Genomic DNA, 17,009 nt, shown 5'->3' with positions numbered 1-17,009 from the left:
TGGATTGCAGGGCTGGGATCCTGGGTTTTGGGGGGAGCCTGGCAGCTCTGGGATTGCAGGGCTGGGATCCTGGGTTTTGGGGACTCTTGCAGCCTTGGGATTGCCAGGCTCTGACATGTCTGTGCTCCTGTAGGTCCTTTTGTTCATGATTCTCCTCAGCTTCTTGGTGAGTGCACATGGCATTGCTGGGCTGGTGTGGGTGTCTTCTGGTGCCACAGGAGTAGGTGTTGCTGGACATCAGACTTCTGAGCAGCCACAGGTTGCCCTGGGTTTGCCACAGTTCTGCCACTGCACTTGTCACTCCATGGCCATATCTGGCCATCCTGGCTGTGGCTGTCCCCAGTGCCCCACGCGGGGTCTGCCCCAGTCCCAGCTGCCAGGACACAGCCCAGGCTCAGTCTGCCCCATGGAGTGCCTGGGGATTGCACTCTGAGCTGCCTTGCCCAGGTGTGCTGGGCCAGGCCCTGCCCTGCTGCCTCACCCTGGCACCTCTCCTTCCATCCCTCCATCCCTCAGCTTGCACTGAGCCTGGCAGGAGTTCACCATTGCTGCACCTTCCTGAGCTTTCTTAATGTCTTGTCCAAGTCAAAAGCAAAATGGAAACTTCAGGAAAGGAAGTGAGAAACAAAACTAAGGTATTTTTTCCGCTTAGTGTGCAGAAAAATTTATGTTGCTTTGATCAGTAACAGCAAAGGCATTTACAGCCCCAGTTTGTTTTAATGCAAGAAGAAAGTTTAATTTAGCATGACCTTATTCTTTGGGTTTGTTTTGTTTGTTCCTCAGGGTGCTTTCCTGCAGCCAGGGGGATGCAGTGCTTCGTTCCTGTCCCGAGCATCCTGAGGCAGAGGCTGATCTCCCACAGGGTGAGTCACGGCTCACACAGCCTTTTCTGGGGAATTTTCCTCTCTTCTGGGGGCTCTGCTGCCACTTTGACAGTTTTGCTGCCTTTGTCTTTTGCTCTGTTCTTGTCTTGAGGATTTTTTTTCATCTGGCATCGTGGTAATTAAAGACAAGTGAATCAAGCCTTACCTTGGATGAGGGAAGATGAGAGCAGAGGAAAAGGAGGCTCAGACAAAACTCTTTTCTTTGTTCTCATCTATCAAAGAACTTGCCATGTATTTTCTACTATTTTGCTGCTTGTTACTTCGTAAATTTGACACCTATTAATTACATGTTACATTATAAAAGTTTTTCCGTTTTTAAAGTGATTAATATTTTCTTCTATGTCTTCGCAATGTTACTTTTTGATTTTGTAATTGTGGATTTGGATTTTTTTAATGTTTTTACATGAAATCTGGCATGAATATTTTTACCTGAAAGGTATATAGGGGACATATCAAGCGTGACAAGTATATTAACTATATTTGATCCCAGTAATGGAAGTTGACGTTTCTCCATTAAAGTTAATAGGAATGTAATGATTTATGCCAGCTGTGAAGATCTGTTTGGTTATACTTGCTATAGGAAATCTATTTGTTTGGTGGAATGACAGGTTTTTCGGGTTTTTTTCCCAATAATTTAAAAATATTTATTTGACTGGTTATTAATTCTCAATCTGTAAATGTTTATATTTGGGGGATTATTGGTAGTGAGGCTACTCTGTGACTACAGAGTGCTGTTTCTAGAGGCTGACAGCTTTTATGGCTCTACAGGCCTACAAATACTGCAGTGTTGATCCAGTTTATTGAGAGGTGATGGACAGAGTCAGGCTCCATAATTTGTGTGATCAGGGAGTTGTGGTGATGGAAAGGAGCCACAGAATGTTGGGTTTGTTCTGGTCCCTTTGAGAGGAGGGCTCAGCAAACACGAGCCTGCTTTTCCATGTGTCTTGTTCCAGAGCAGCGGTTTGTTGTTGGTGGAGGCTTGGCCTTTGACTGGGAATTCCAAACTGGTGTTGCCATACATCCCTGCAGAGAGCAGCCCCAGCTGAGCAGAGCAGCCTTCCCTTGCTGAGTGCTGCACTGGGCAATGCCTCCTCCTCGCAGCTTAAAGCCCTCCTTAGTTAAGGCTTCCAGGTGAAAGCGTTTGCCTTCTTTATTACTTTTCTTTCATAGTTAAAGCCATTACTGCTAAAATTTCACAAAATAGCACTTCTGTCCAGGGTTCTGCCCTGTACAAAGGAGCAGTATGTGTTTTGCTGTCCGTGCTGTTTTAACAGTTGATCTTTCATTTCTGCCTTTATAGCATGGTGTGACCTCTCTTCTGTGCTATATTGTGTCTGTCCTTGTGGACTCCTTTCACTTTGGCAATATTTCACTTTAATTTCTTCTCAGACCATATCTAGTCCACTGCTTATTTCTAGTGGAATTCAGGTTTCTTATCTGCAGGCCAAGCACGATTCAAACTACAAATTTCATTTCTTTTAGTATTTTCTGCTAAGCTACTGCATTTTGAGAATTACTTTCTGCTCTGACTTCCCACAGTTTTAATCTTTATCCTTTTGAAGGAATGGTCTCAATGTTCAGACAAGCAAATTGCTAAGCATTTTCAGGCTTCAATTTAATCTATTGTAATTAACCTCATTATTTGATAAAACTGAGTTAGAAAAGTAGATTCCCTCAAGTGTGGAGTATACAAACCCTATCTCTATTGATGTATGGAATAAAAATACTGGCTGTTCAGTAAACTTAAATATTTTAAAATTGGTTCTATAGTTCCTTAATGATGATTCTTCTAGTGCTTCCTATTTCTTCTCAATTTTTTGTTTATCTTTTTTTTTCTTAAGCACAGAAAATTAATTTCACTATCAGATATGCATTCTATGTGAGAGAGATTAATAATATTTTCCTTAGGATTCCTTTGCTTAACAATTTTTGTAACTTGATATCAAAAATCACAAATCAATTAGTCTCATAATTTGATTGCTAATTTAAGATTTAAGAAAATCTGCGCAAAAGGGGTCATCTTTTGAAGCTGACTAATCTTAAAAGTTACCAAAATTGCACTGTAGGCATTATAAAATAATTTAATTATTGGAGAAATTGTGACACTTAGAAAATCTAGTAAACCTTAGACTTTATTAATGTGTAACTACTATTGGAGGACTTGACACAAGGGTGAATTTGATTTTTTAATATACATGAAGAGACCTGGTATTGAGAAAAGATCACTGATATATGTTTACACAGGTATGGATGTTCTTTTCACAACAGACTGAAGAGTTTCAATAGAATGTATGTCATTATATCTTAAATAGGTATTCTGGTTTTAAAATAATAAGTTGTCACTGAAGTCTAGAGTTACAAATATGCAGTTACAAGGATGGGTCTTTATATGTATATATTAGTACATGCACACACAAGTACCTGCAATGTCAATTCTGTATGGAAATTGGAAAGGAAAAATTTATTTTGGCAGTCAAAAATATTGTTTCATTGAGCTTTACTTTTAGTCCAGAGAAAGCACAGGTTTGCATGTAGAGTGAAAAACCCATGCTGATAAATGTGAATGTTTCTTTGGTTTTATGCTTACTCACCACCTTAGGCTTCCTCTGATGGTCCCATTTTTAACTTGAATGAATCAATTATCAGTAGTCTTTCCACACTCTATTTTTGTCTGCAGAGGCAAGTCATCTATTAGGTAACAAATATATTGCTTTGGGATTAAATAATTGCTTGTGTAATATTCAAAATACTCCATACGTGTCTATGAAAGTGAGACCCTACAAGATAAAGTCAATTAAAAAAAGAAGTGTCTTCTGTTTTCTCAGTGGTCAGTGTGTTAGTGCACAAAGAAAAGTTGTTTGTAAACTAATCTAACTGCAGAACCTTATCTGTGACAGCCTGGGAGAAGATCCTGAACATCTCAGTCCTCAGCAGGGCCACAGTGCCTGCGTGGCTCCCAGCAGGGTCTCTGGCCTCAGAAGAGCACCAGGTTAAAATCTTTGATGTAAGAGAATGCTCCTCAGTCTGCAGGACTTAAATCTGCTCCGAGGCTTCAATCCCCTGACTGCTCATTGCTCATGGAATCTCTGGAGTGGGGGTGGTCCCTGGATCCAGCTGAACTGCTGGCAGGTTGTTCAGCCTTGCATGGTGCATGGTTGCACGGTGCACCTGTCTGAACTGATTTTCAGGAAAGAACTTTGTGATCTGCCCAGTTCCCTTCCTTTTCCACAAAAACCTTAGGAAGGCTTACGGCCATTCAGTACAAACCAGTGCAAACCAAATGAGTCCATTAGAACCAATTCCTTTGGAGGTTTTGAACTTTGTATGCCTAAAATTAAGCCCGAGTCCTTTTAAAAAGGCATTTCCTTCCCTCTAAGCTTGTGTCTTAATGAAAATAGCCTGATACTTTTAAGAACTCAGGATGTTAAACACCTACAAAGCATTGATTGGATTTATTTTAGCTGTGTGTTCAACCAGAATGTATCATTCTTTTCCCCCATTAATGACTCAGATTTGCAGGAAGTGAAGCATAGTTCTTAGCTTGCAGTGCCAGTTTGTTCTCTTTTCATTGCATTTGTGAGATATTGTACATGAAATCATTTTTAAATATTGATTTGCTCAGAACTGATTGCTGGTTGCGCTGCTAATCATTACAGTGTTTTTTTTTTTTTTTTTTTTTTTTTTCTGTTTAAGATTTAAGTGTTCCATTATAAGGCAGCTTGCTTTACAAGGAGCAATGTTAGGCAATGATGAACTATTCAAAACTATTCCAAAATCTATTGAATTGGTCATTGGGTAACTCTACTCATCTTTCCACCAGCAGATGCTGGTCCTGAGACCAGTAGACTCAAGGAGGAGCAAGATGTAGATGCTGGAAAGCAGGGGTGGTGAGGTTGTTTGGCCATTTCATGTAAATACCATTATTAGTGACAGAATAATATTGATTTAACAGATGAAAGAAACTTTGTGGTGAGGACTATGAAGTTGCCTCTTTAGAATTCTCACATATTCTGAATATATTCTACTTGCTACATATGAAAAGAGCTAATTGCAATGGTCAGAGTGGGTCTAAATATTCATGGATAGACCTTTACTAATTAGTTTCTGGGCATGAGCTTAACTAAAATATGTATTTGTGCATATGTTGTTAGCACACAGCAAATATGATATTGAATATATTCACCTAAGAGGATTAAATTAATTCATTTTACCTCAAACTTTATAATGCACGAGTACATACAAAGCTCTTTACTTGGGCTTAGCTTGTTAAGCTGCAGTAACATGACCATATTTCTCATCCTTAGTGTGTCAATATCAAGATTTAATGCTGTCTGATGAATGCACTTTAAATGGATACCTCTTGTTAATTTGGATTAATTTACAAGGTGTCCCTATGACAAATGTGGAGAATATGATAATATTTGTTTTACTGTTCTCTAAGCTAGCAGTAACCATTTTGCCTTCACCTTACTGTTGCCTAAAAGCATCATTTGCAAGCATTATTTTCATGGCCATACAGTCTCTTATGAATCATAGAAAGCACTGTTAACTGCTGTGTTTTATAAAGGCAAGCATATTTTTGGGAGATCGATGAATATCATCTCTCCTGAGTACCCATCTAGATTTTTATGCAGGTTTCATTCTCCATTTGGCACAGCATTTTTATTAGGTTAGTAATGGCTATATTTACAAAATCATTAATGTTTTGTAAGACAGAAATGTGTAGGGCAAGAGATTATGGTGAAATAATTAAATCCTTAAGTCAATTTTATCTTTTGTTCTAAAGTTTCTATCTTAATTTTTTTGGGAAGACAATAGTTGGAAATTTCAGGTATAGGTAGTAAAAGGTGGAAACTTTTTCTGCATTAATAGGTACATATCCCTGATTACAAAATCATCAGTACATTTGAAAATGAGTGCTTTTAACCCTGTATAATAGATATGTTAGTGAAGGGATTTTGCGGTACATTTTCACATGTACTGATTACATTTAAGAAATTGTGGAAATGCTCAGATGCTCCTTTATTTACCTAATTAATGGAATTTACTGAGGCTTTAATCAGCTCATCCTGAAACATTGCACCAGAGGCACCAGTCCTCATTAATACAGCCAGTTTCTCCTACAGAAAGAGATTTAAGAACAATTTCACAAAACTGTAGCAAAAATACTCCTCCTTCTCCCAGTATTTGCACTTATTCTATTGCCATTAATGTATTTTTCCCCCTAAATACGTCTGTAAATCTCCCCTTAAAACACAAATGCTTTGAACATTCTGGGTAGTTTCTTGCTCTAAAGGAAATATTTACAATGGAGTGCAAACCTTTTTTCTATATTTTTTTTTTTTTTTTTAAGAACCAGACTATTATGAGAAAAGTTTATTGTTGGAGCTGATCAAAGGGACAAGACTTTTTCAGCTCTTAAGCTGGCTGAAACTTGCCAGTGTTACAAGACAGGTTTTATTCTTGCTGGTCTTAATGAACTCACTGGGCTTGTTCAGAAAAGCAAATAAACACAGAAAATGTGCGCTGAGGTCCTGACACTTGGACTTCAGAGAATGATCCATAGTTAAACTTCTAAAGGGTGTAGCTGGCCAAGGTGCAGTTCAGCATGAAGTCAGTCCCATGTGACTTAATGAGGGATCTGCTGAGGGCAGGGATGAGCAGTGTGAGCACCAGGCCAGAACAGTGACTGGCACAGAAAAAATACAAGGGCAGGGGGGAATCTGAAGCAGGAGACCTGATTGCAAAATATAGCCATGATTAATAAATCTGCTTTTGACACACAAACTATAGAAGCAAAGGAAAAGAAGACATATGGTGATTATTTGATCTCTCCCAAAGTTCACAATCACATTGTGTAGACAGTGGAGTTTTTTTTAACAATAGCAATATCCCCAGCTACTTGTCTGGTCATTTTTAAAAAGGCAATGCCACAATTTAAAAAGATTTCATAATTTTCTTAATCATCTCCTCCTAAGCAAAAGGAAATGCTGGTCCCATTTAATTCACTCTAATAGATAAACCAGTCCTAAACGAAGATGGAGGTGTGAAATTTCCAGCTATGCTGGAAAGAAAATTAAATCATCAATAAAATATTTCCTTATAGGCATCTTTTCCATAATGACTGTGAAGCATTAGGTTTAAAATAGGTTTATTTTACATAATTGCAATAGCATTCTTCTCTGCTAAGGGAGAAAAAAACTCCAAAGTGCCACTGTTCTTAGAATTTTATTTATTAATGGCCAGAACTTCAAGCCTCATGAATTTGTTGAGAATACTAAAGAGAACCTCTAAAACTATAGCAGTGTTTTTATGCCACTGGGGAAAATCAGTATTTCTCTGATAAACCTGTCTTTCTGGTCAATGATCCATGAACGAGGAAGGATTTCCAAATAAGTCAATGGTTGCTTCAAAGGAGTTTTTTGTCTATTGTGTCAACAGGCACGTCTGAAATAATGTTGCCATTTTTAACTTGACACATCATATTGAGCTGCATAATTTCTGTGGCAAACCTGAAGTCAGTGTGATCTTTCACAAGGGTAGCATAAGCAATATCTTATTTTATCCTCTGGCTGACCAAGAGCTTCATCTGCCCAGCTTAATACGTAAAAGCAAATCTCAAAGTTAAATTAGAGGGACTTTTGCAGGATTGATCTAAGATTTTAAAGAAAGTAAGAATGTTATAATGCACACCCAGATCTCTATACAAAATTACTTGGTAACCTTTATCTTCAGCATGAATAATTGTGCATCTTTAATTTTGATTTGAAAAAAAAGTTGAATTAAAATGTTTAGCACCTGTCTAATATACCTATGTGCTATAAAATGCATCCTGTGAAACCTTTATAACCTCATGTCTGTGAGAGGACCACGGCTGACTTTGTAGCTGGGGCTGTTCTTATCTGTGGTGTTTGACACCATAACCTGATCTCACTTTTGGTGACACTCTTGGCAAGGCATTGGACAATTTGGTGTTCCTGATAAATTTTTCTACGTGTTCCAATAATTCCAAAACTGTTGAAACAAAACAAGTCACTGTCTTCAAGACCTGTGCAACAAGATCCATATTTTGATAGGTGTGTTTACTGGCCTTGGGTGTGATCTACCAGTCTACTAAAGCTATTAAAAAGAGAAAAAAAAATTAAGGAATTGCAACCAGCACCTCCATCCCCCCTCTCTGAATGAAAACAAAGAGCCAGTTATACTGTTCCAATTCTCCAGTTTTCCAACGTGTTTTTCTTAGCAGCAGCAGCTCTTTTGGGAAATGTAACCATGGAAATTAGAAATTACTATCCTAACAGCAATTTGATAGTCATTTATTGAAAAGGGTGCTCTCTTTGAGGAAAAGATTGGAGGGGCAGAGGGAATAAGTTGTACGAATTCACATTAATGACCAGGGCTTGAAATACTGAAGAGCTGAACTACTATTTAATGACTGAAAATGGATGCAAATTGTATCAGTGATAATGATCCAAAGAGAAAGTGAAATGTATTAGGGTAAAAATAGTGTGAATCCCCCAGTTTTGAAAATCTTTTCTGCCTTCACAATCCTTGCTATTCATAAAAGTACTTGATGGTTCTAATTGTTTTAACATCTCATCAAGACTTCCTATATCAATGGGAATGTTCTCTCTTCTTGGATATGATTTAATGATTTAATCACTGTGGTTTCTTACTGTGAGCCCTGCTAATAGGGATCCTACACAGATTGCGTAAATTGTATTCACTCAAGGACTGTAAATAGTGAAGCACTTAATTCTACTACTTTTTTTCCTTCTCAATTTAATTGAAATGGAACAATTTAAATAGAGCAATTAGAGAACTCTCTGGCAGCCCAAGAATAGTTAAGATTATCTTATTTTATTATGATTGCTTTCAGATCATTAATGTAGACAGCTAGTGTAAAGCTATATCTTAGATTATGTTGATTATCAGTCCAAGTAAAATACATGTGTAGAGACATGAAGTGCATTTCTTACCAATTCCACCCCATGCCTCATCCTGTGGCTGACATTTTCCATGAAATGGATCACTTGAGACAGGTTTGCTTTGTGGCTGCTTGCAATAAGCAGATTTTACCCTACCACCTTGCCTGCCTTTTCTCCTGCAGCTGTTTATGATAATTCCAGCTGAGTATGCAGAACACGTGCATGGTGTTGTTGCCTGTCACACAGACAATTTGGCATGAAGGCTTCCTCTGATCTTCTCCTCCTGTTAATAGGCTATTTAAGATGCCAAGGAGTCACACTTAAAAGCCTTCAAGGCTAAGCTTACATGAAGAGAGCTGCTGTATTTGCTAAGAATTTACTGTAAGGGAGGCACGTGAGCATTGTGGTTGTGTCTGCACGGTCAGTTAATTTCTCTCAGGCTTGCAGGCAAACTACCTAATGCATGCAGCTTTCAAAGGTCTGATTGCAAGCTATGGTTTATAAATATAGAAGGTTTTCCTCAGTAACATGCCTCTTTAAGTATCCATAATATGTGTTGAGGTACAGTTACAGTAAATTTTATTCAGGTTTCCATCAGCTGGCTCCTGCTCTTGACCCTCCCTTATAGCCACATGTTAGATGCTAAGGTTGTGCATCCAGGATAGCTTGTTAAAGTAGTCCAGATTATGACTGTATTCTGATTATTTCTTTATTATGACTGTATTCACCAAGTTCATTCAGCCTAATTTTCAAAATTAATTAAGTTTTTTATCAGATGTCTATTTCTCCAAGGCAGTTTGATCCTGAGTTGTTGATCCTGCCATTGAGGCTGGCAGGAATTGGTGTGGCCAATGGAGATTATTGTGCAATAATAATGGAACTGACTGTGCAATGTCAGTTCCATTAACATTTTAAACTAATTTTTGAGATACGTCTCCATAGTAAATCTCTGCAAAGAAGAGAAGAGACAGTGACAGCTTGTTTAGGGAGAAGATTTCGATCTGCTTCCCTCACTCACACGTGTCCTTGGAGCAGAAGGGCAATGCTGAAAGGACAGAGCTTTTTATGTTGCCAGCTGGGACTTTCCCCTTGCCATTCCCTGTAGCTGGGTCACAGAGGAGCCTCGGAGCAGGCTGTGGCACGAGTTCCTTCGGAGAAGATGGGAGTGCCCCACAAAATGCACATTGTGGGCATGTTCTGCTTGCCAATGACGGGGTACAATCTGTTTGGGATCTTACTGGTACGACTGGGGTGGAAAATTTGGGTATCTTAAGGCTGGACAGTGCCAGGTCATCACACCATCTGTGGATCATTAAATAAAAATATAAATTACTGGACGTATTCTGACTACAAAATACTTTACTTACAGGATTTCTATAGAATTCCTCTATGCTTTTTTAACGGGTAATTATCTTTTTGCAAATTATTCTTCATAAAAACCTTAGAGTATGAACAAAGCAGCTGACAATTGAAATTTTAATTTCCCCAGGTTCCCCATTTGGGGGGTTTTTGGGTGGGGAGGGGAAAAGAGGAACAACCTTCTACAAGTATCTAGGGATATTTTACAAACAGCATTTCCTGTAAGCCTTGGTAAACAAATCTTTGTGTTTATACTGATCTAAAATTAACAATGTTTTTATTTCCTGATTCAATATATTCATTAATATAACTTGCATTCACTTTTAAAAGTTACACCAACAACCAGTTTTCTGTAAAATCTAATATCTGAGATTTAGACTTAATACATCCATCATCCTTGAAGATTTATAAATAGTTTGAGTCTCACAATGAAGATTGCTCTGTTGCAGAACTGTGAGAGGTTTCAGTAACACCTGTGAAAGCCAGTGTGCCAAGCACTGGCAGTGTATCCTAATGTTATGCACTGAACACATTTATTCTGACCTGTACGCTTCAGTCTGCAATTTTACAAATGTATATTTCACAAATGTAATTTATACTTTCTGTTATTCTTGCATAAGGGTACCCATCCTCTTTTGACAATCTAAAAAAGATTAACTGGCATCTGTAAGGCAGATAAATTGTAGATTTAACTCATTGCTCAGTCCTTGCAATCTAGACTCAGGCCAGGACAAAGGATGAGGTGTATCACACCAAGCATTCGGTACCTCTGTCCTTCACCTCAATATCTGTTCTGTTGGGCTACTGCCAGAGAGCAGACCATTAAAATCATTAGCCTGAGAGACACAAAGGATTGTTTGCACCTCAAAGTAAAAGTGGCAGAAAAAAGAGCAAAGAATCTGTATTTATCATAGCTTAAATTTGAACTAAATACTACTTGAACTAAAGATAATATTGCCACATAAACCCATTAACTAAAATGAGGGCCATGTAGGATGTCTTGAGTCATCAAGAAAAAAAAAAAGGAGGATTTTAACTGTTCATCCAGGCTTAGTTTGACTTAACAAAGAGTTGTGTGAGTTATCTGAGTATTTCTGAGCACCCAGTCCCTCAGGGAGAGGTTGGTACAAAGACTCACTACTAACCTGACAATAACTTTTGTCCATGTGCTGCAGCAGGTCCTGTTGTCTGCCTTCACTCTTTGTTAGTTTAATTTTGTCTGTCAGGTTCCCTGACTGCACCTTTTGCTCTTATGCCCAACATGCTGGATGAGGAAAGTCAATGTTTTAACTTTTGATTCCTGGTGAGGATCAGGTTCTCAAACAGATTAAGTGAACTTTTGGATTGTTAACATATAGTAATATCTGCCTTTAGATCTCTGCTCCGGGTTGGTTCTATGAATGGGAATATTTCTTAAAACATTCCTGAATATTTTAAAATAGATATCTCTCCAGTTCAGAGTTATTGCAATTTATCAGGAAGTTTGAAGATCACCTGGATTAATAATCCTTGCCTTGTCCCATACATGTGGTGTCCTTTGATCAAGGCAGTCTGTTTGGGATGCTGCTGAACTAAAGACATGCAAGGCCATTTCCTGAACTAAAGACATACAAGGCTCAAACACCTCATAACTGCTCCTTCACAAGAAGGTCCCAATCCCCACAGTGTGTCCCTCACTTCCTTCTCCAGTCTTCCGAGCATAGAAAGTGTGCAAGCTCATCCTTAGCAGAACTCCTGTATGCAAACCATTCACAGAATAATGTCATTTTTTTGCATTCTTTTTGCTGTAGTACATTCAGGCTATATCCATGCTGAAGTGCCTTACATGAGAATTTAAATAGGCAACAGCAGGACAAGCTATTTAGGTCCTTTCACGTCCATCACTGTTGCAATAATGGCAGGTAACTACTGCTGATGACTAAAATATGACTAAAAGATGAGGGAATTTTCTTTTGAGTTGTTTTTCATTGTAAAGCTGAAAGAAAGAAGGCTCTTTCCACATCAGAAAGTGAAAAATGTGATTTGGAAAGAGGTTAGGTTTAAAAATAGACATGAGACCTTAAGGAAAGGGGAGTGTTCCTTCTGTAACCTAGAAACTGAAATCCCTAAAGAAATATCCAATAGAGCAACCTGAAAAGAAAGAGAATTTTAAAAATCCAGTGAAATAAGCAGAAAAAAAAATCCTAAAAAAAAGGAGAGAGGGAATGCAAATAAAGTGGTAATCACAGGTCTATAGCTCATGCTCATGTGGTCCTTTGTCAATCACCTTAACAATTGTCTCTGAAAAATGTGGGGAAACAGAATTTATAAAAGCTTAACACACGACTAAATTACTTGTGTACCTATATTTTGTGGTAAGAATTGTGACTGAGTGGTTCTGAGCTTTCTATACATTGGAAAATAGGTCATCTTGCTACCGTTCTTTATTTAGAAATGTTGCAGAGGCCACGAAATTTTTAGTTAGCAGTGTACAAATCAGTGCTGCCAGTAATGCCAAGGGGAGCTCAGTATGTACAACTTGTCAGTGAAATTTGGCTGGAGTATCTGGCGCTGCCAAGGAGGTGTAGCAGTGTAAGAAAGTGAAGAAACCCTCCTCTCCCTTGCACAGCACGTGTAGTGGCCAACTCAGAGTTGCAATCTGTGCACTTGCTGCTGAGTGAATGAAGGCTGTTGACAGATGATGCTAAGAAAGAGTTTAGTGCACTGATTTTTTTTTTTTTTTTTGGCATCAACCTTTACAAAAAAGTAAACTGAGCAGAGGAAAGTAGAGGAGGAGAAAACCAACAGCCAAATAGCCTTTCAATCTTGAAGAAAAGAATAAAAACCAGGATCCTTGACTGCTCTTAAATCTGGTGAGCCTGATGCGTTTTGAATTTTGTCTGTGGATACTTGAGGTCTGCAGTTGTCATTTTTGAGGACATGTGGAGGATTGGCAAGGGATCAGGAAAATGAAAAATACATCTGCGATGTCTGCCTCTGACTAGGAAAGAGGCTGGAGTGGTTGTGTGCTGCTCAGTTTAATTTCAGACTGCACACTTCAGGAAAAGCCTGGGTTCTTGGATTAAAGGCAAACCTGAAGGGAGAGACCTACCTTGTAAAGACACAAAGGATTTAGGAGAGATTTGTTTCAAGCCTCTTCTTTTAAGTTTTCTCCGTCTCAAGGGTTACGTTGTTCCAGGCAATAATGGTAACAACAAAACCCTCTTAGAGTAGAAATTGGAAATAATTTTCCAGATGACAGGCTCTCTTTAATGAAAAGCAATATAGCCTGACCTGAGGACTCTAATTTTGGCTTGGGGCCACTTCACTGCAACACTAAAGGTCTTTACAGGCAGGAAGAATAAGTGTCTTTCTGGAACAATATAAATACATTTAATCCTGTGCTGGGGCAGGAAAGAGCCAACAAGAATTCTTGATGCTCTTTCAGTGACTCTCTTTCCAGTGGTGCTGTGCTGAAGTAGGCCTTGTGTTCCTTCAAAAACATATGGATTTAGTATAAATTTCAGACATTGGACATGTGCAGTAAGTTGAATAACAACTCACAGGCAAAGGATAAATTGTTCATTTCTGCTAGCAAATAATGTTACGGTAAATAGATTGAAATTACTGAGAAATACATGGGTTGTCATTAGATCAATGTCGCAAAATGTGTATTCATGTGCCGAATATGCAATTTCATGATGAATAAATGTTGTAAGTAACTGCTGTGTTGCTGAAACAAGGAACTATTGCATATATTTATTTACAGGTAAGCAGTATTCTAGCTGACTTGCATTCAGCAACCAAATTACAGGAAGGAGGTAACAGCTGAAACTGTATGGACAGTCTTTAATAGGAAGTGAAGAAACTACTTAGACCAAAAATTCATCTTGCAATATCAGGCCTCGTTGTTGCCAATAAGGATTTTTGTTAAGCCTTATAATGTTATTTTCTCTGGGTTAGTCCAATACATGGAGTTACTTTGAAAGTAAAATTAAATACAGTCTTTCATTTTTACTTTATATTTCCTGTGAGTTTCTTTGTAATTCCTATAAGTTTCCAGTAATCATGTTGTCAATCTGTCAGCATTCAGCAAAATAGCTCCCAAGCCAGGCAATAATTCATGTCACTCCTTCCATACCTAGGATGATCTGTAAATGTATATAGATATATAATATAAATGTATACAACTATTTCTAAAGATTCTCTCAAAGTTTTGATTTTTATGTACTTGATGACCAAGACTTTCTCGATAGCAGATAATATTTGAGGTATGTTTTATTTCCATTCAGAAAGTATATCTCTATTCTTCTTATTGAAATCAGTACTCTGATTTGAATACTATTGTGACATTGGCTTGGCTTTCACAGTGAGAAATTTCTGAAGATTTAATTGCAACTAAAAGTCTTTGTGTTTGTTCTTTTAGAAATATATTCCTTAGCGTCTTTTTTTCCATAATAAGTTAAGTTCTGTAACAATTAACAACTGGGAAACTACTTGGACTTACAGCTTAATGCACTGAGCAAAGGAAGAATATGATGCAGTTGAGTTTTAGACATTCAGCTTTTATTCCCTTATATTTTCATTCCTCCTTCCATGAAAATATGCTGCCTCAAAGTTTCTGCATTAAACCCATAACTATATAAAAAAATCTTGTTCTCTACTACCATTACTTTTCCTACAAACCTCAATATATGCTTTGTGTTCCGCACAATTTCTAAATTGTTCAACTTCCTTTCTTTACATTTAGCTGTTCATTGACAGTTCAAATTTACAAAACTAGGTCAGATTGTTATATAACTTTTCCTAGTAAGGTGGGCTCTTGGTATTTACTGTAGCAATCTACAAACGATTCTGTTCTCACAGGTTTTTGCTGGATTTCTTTGTTTAGCCTTGTTTCCAGCAAGAAACATTCCATGAGATAAAAATCAAGAAGCTAAAATTGTTCTGTTCATGTGAGATGATTGGACAACTCTATGCCACAGTAATGGTGCAATTCCTCTGGTCCAGATTCCCCTGGTACAGGATAAGAAAAACTTTGGGCTATGCCAAATCTCACAGTTTGAAAAATGCGTTTTTAAAAGTCATTAAAAATAAGCCTAAAACCCCCAACCTTCCCCTGTCTACCCCACCCCCAAAATACCCCAAAAAGATTCTGATTTTTTGTCAGAGTTGTAGTTGCTCGAACCTGCACATTGGTTATCCTGCATTTCCACAAAACACAACTGCAGGCACAAAAATAGATATCAACACTAAAAGAAGTACAGCTTGCCAGCAGTTTTTCCTGAAGTTCAGCTCACTTTCATTTGCTTTCCTTGTGGGGTAAGTGTAGAACCCTTGTCAAACACACCCCACCTCTGCAGGTCAATGGAAATATATAAATAAATGCAGGCAAATAGGAGATCCTGATTTTTACATCAAGGTAGCAGAAGTCTGGATTCAGGTTCTGTTTAAATGACGTTTATCCAATAATGAAGACCAGGCAGGATGATGAATGGGCTTCAGTGTGTGTGTGCTGAAATAGGTTTATAAACAAGCACCTGCCATAAATCACAAAACCAGCTTTGTCAAAAGTAACTAGGGACCAGATGCATCTTTATAATTACCTGTGACACCCATTGTCCTGCTTTCATATCCTCTGTTCCTCACTTAGATAATCTGTTTTATTTTGCTTGTGGTTTCAATGATTTGCATTCTCTTTTGAAATGTGGGCTAATGTCTGAGGAGCTTCTCATGGAAGTCTCTGCCAGTTGCATTAGGGGCACTAAAATGTGTCATGTTCAGTGGCTAAATGCTGCAAATCATTTAATGCAGAGAGAAGGCAAAACTAATCATTAGTACTTGCACAAGAACTTTGACATGTTTTCCCAGTTTAAGTATTTTGATTTTCTTGGTTTCTGGAGTTTGGTCTTCAGGTAGAGGAAACTTCATAATTGTTTGCCTTGCCTACATCTCATATTTAGGGTTATTCTGGTGGTCTCAAATCATAAAGGTATTTTTCACGCAAAAAAAATTGTAGAACTCATGAAGGTTTTTGGTCCTCATTTCATTTTGAATTAATCTTGCAATCTGAGAGAAGCTGGCTGTTTATGGTTCCAGATAAATAGTTATTTCTGGTTTAATTTAGAGGGTCCTAGGAGGAGAGTTCTGTCTTCCTCTTAGTCTTTGCTAATTTTTCTACCTTATTGTGTTATCAGGCATTTAGAAACAGCATTAATGCAAACAGTTAGGCTTAAAGCAGGCATCATGCAGGAATAGAGATTAAAAGAAAAGGGAATATAAAAACTTGGAGGTAAAACCTGATTGAATTTGACTTTTAAAAATGTTTTTGTATTTCCTACTGTGGCTACTGTGCTTAGCTGATGCACAATCACAGTAATGTGTTCCTTCATATTGGTTTACAAAAGAACTTTGCAGTAATCATGGAATAGAAAGCACAGAGCTAGACAATAAATGCCTCTGCTCTTAGGTCAGCCTATTTAATTTCCCTTTCAAATCCAATTGTTCACCTGCTGTGGTTATTAAATATAAGCATAGTCTGTATTTGAATACCCTGTCTGTGCCACTTCAGCACTCTGTACCTGTTGCTTTGCCATTACTGATGCAAGTTGCCTCTGAGGATGTTTGTAAGAATATGAATATATTATATTATGTCTTTTACTTACACTACTGCCCAGAGTTCTTTTTTCTTTCTTTCTTTTTTTTTTTTTTTTTTTACTGCACCGATGTCCACCAGGCCATTTAATCCGAGGGGTTTACATTTTAAATGTAGGATCAACCTCACAGAGCCTATCACCCGTCAGATATTCAACTAGATTTTTAATAAAGTTGTGTTATACCATGTAGCAATTTTGGTTAT

General features: G+C 37.9%; 1 long non-coding RNA gene across 1 annotated transcript in view; it reads left to right on the top strand.

Annotated features, from left to right (window-relative positions):
* The first annotated feature begins 595 nt into the window (after nucleotides 1-595).
* The window catches only part of LOC121470283 (uncharacterized), a 301,619-nt gene continuing 285,205 nt past the window's right edge, over nucleotides 596-17,009 (top strand). Inside the window, exon 1 of the long non-coding RNA XR_005981040.2 lies at nucleotides 596-863. This is a non-coding gene — a long non-coding RNA (uncharacterized lncRNA). The remainder of the gene's footprint in view (nucleotides 864-17,009) is intronic.

Source organism: Taeniopygia guttata, chromosome 7 (genome assembly GCF_048771995.1).
Source record: "Taeniopygia guttata chromosome 7, bTaeGut7.mat, whole genome shotgun sequence".
Lineage (NCBI taxonomy): Eukaryota > Metazoa > Chordata > Aves > Passeriformes > Estrildidae > Taeniopygia > Taeniopygia guttata.
This window is presented reverse-complemented; position numbering and strand designations above follow the sequence as displayed.